This window comes from Amblyomma americanum, chromosome 3 (assembly GCF_052857255.1).
Source record: "Amblyomma americanum isolate KBUSLIRL-KWMA chromosome 3, ASM5285725v1, whole genome shotgun sequence".
NCBI classification, from domain to species: domain Eukaryota; kingdom Metazoa; phylum Arthropoda; class Arachnida; order Ixodida; family Ixodidae; genus Amblyomma; species Amblyomma americanum.
In genome coordinates, this window is record NC_135499.1 from 63,442,507 (window position 1) to 63,444,683 (window position 2,177).

The following is a 2,177-nucleotide window of genomic DNA, read 5'->3' on the forward strand; positions in this document are numbered from 1 at the left end:
GACATCGCACAGTACACGGATTCCTAACACTCAGCCTCCTTCGAAATGCGACCGCCGCGGCAGGGATCGAACGCGCGTCTTTCGGGTCAGCAGCCGAGCGCCATAACTACTGAGCCACCGCTGCGGCGTTTTCGCATCTGAGTCCCTCTGTATATGTAAGAGGCATGACAGTGGCCTTTGTCCTGCAGTGTACATAGTTAAGGTGATGGTGATGATGATGATGATGTATGTGCAAAACAAAGAGTCATAACAAAGAAAGAAGAATCGAGGCCCGCGACGCCATATTTTGCCGAAGTAATAATGACGCACCAGTACCTGGTGTCTCGCTTGGAGCCGAAAATTCGCTTCCAGCGGCATAAAACCAGAAATGCATTTGAATGGCTCAGCAAACGAACAGAGCAAGATAGGAAGAGCGCCTACTGTCAAATGAGTTTATAGAAGAAAACACCTCACTTTATACGTCAGTACACTAGCATTAATTATCAGAGCATTATCACAGCTAGAACAAGCCAACATGAAAAAAATATATGCAGAATCAAGATCATGTTTATATGTAAACGCCAGAGCACTCAAAGAATCACTTATAAAGGCGGAGGACGTACTACGTCCGCAGCTATGTACGAGGGTGGCGCTGGTGAACACACTCATGGTTATCTTGCGCGCAAAGCATAAATACCCATGAGAGCACCAGGTTGGACTGAGGGTCAATATCTCGCTGTCCCCATTCCCATCACATTACCCATAACCCTTCCCTCAGTCCCATTCCCGCAACCTATGTCCCACCCCCCTCCGCTACGTCCCAGGGGAGATCAGGGGAGTCTCCCCGGGCCCGCTCCCCCGGCTGTGGGTCGCTTAGTAGCATTACCCCATTTTTTATTTTCCCACCTACGGGTGGCAAAAGCACAACATTGCCTTCGGGCCTTTTCATTTATATTACGATTGGGTTAAGCCTGTGATACTTTAGTGGTACAGGCAGGAGCTTATTTGTTTACGTTTTTTTATGGCAGCTCCACCATACTTATTATTGCCGTCGCCATAGCTCAGTTGGTAGAGCACCGGACGCAAAATTTGGAGGCCGTGGGTTCGGATCCCGCTGGCGACATGCTTGTTTTTTCTGCTGCTTTATAGTTCATTTCATTTAAGCAACAGATTAATTGAAGTGTTACTCTTCCATCGCTCAGCACCAAATGATAAATAACAATAATAATAACAAAAAAAACATTACAATATGCACCTTGGTTTTGGTGACTGTTGGCTTCCTACATAAGCTTGTCAAACGTGCCGCTAAATTCCATTCCCTTGTATGCTAAAACACACACACACACACACACACACACACACACACACACACACACACACACACACACACACACACACACACACACACACACACACACACACACACACACACACACACATATATATATATATATATATATATATATATATATATATATATATATATATAATATATATATATATATATATATATAGATTTAAGAGAAATGGGCACTTCTACAAAGACACTTTAATTTATCAACGTTTCGACCGCGGTGCGGTCTTCTTCAGGACTGTAGTGGTCTCGCGTCAGATGGACGTTTTAAGTTTGTGAGCTCAAGAGGAGGGAGAAAGGAGTGTAACACGCAAATAGCAACAACGGTTCAAAAAACTGAAAAAAAGAAAATAAAGATGGGGGTGCGGGGAGCAGACCGGGACAATATTGGGGGAGGAAGCAAAAAAATAGAAATAAAAGAAAAAAAGGGGGGAAAACTAGTATAGTAAGGAAGGGTGGGGTACAAAAGGAGATGGCGAAACGAGAGAAAGGGAGAGGAAGACGGTGCGGGGGACATGGGCAGCACGGAAACAAAACACAAACAAAATGCACAAACACAAAGGGCGCCGCTGCAGATGCGTGGCCAAAGAGGAGCCGCTGTGCAAATGACACTGGCAGTGACGAACAGGCCAAACCAGGCGCCTTTTGGGGGTCTCACTAATTTCCGGTGAGCCGAGGGCTAGAACGTTAAGGAAGGAGTGGGCTACGTTAACGAGCACATGTCTAAGAACTTACTCACGGGGTCTGGGTTTCACTGAACGGTGCAAGCCCAAGCCCAAACGTGTTAGGAACACTAGCCAAAATTGTGTTAGAATATAATAGCTTCGAATTTGATCTTCAATAT

At 45.3% G+C, this 2,177-nt stretch overlaps 1 non-coding gene across 1 annotated transcript; it reads left to right on the forward strand.

Annotated features, from left to right (window-relative positions):
• The first annotated feature begins 1,029 nt into the window (after nucleotides 1-1,029).
• TRNAL-CAA (transfer RNA leucine (anticodon CAA)) lies at nucleotides 1,030-1,102 on the forward strand. The gene has a single exon. It is a non-coding gene; the product is annotated as a tRNA-Leu (tRNA).
• Nucleotides 1,103-2,177: the final 1,075 nt, after the last annotated feature.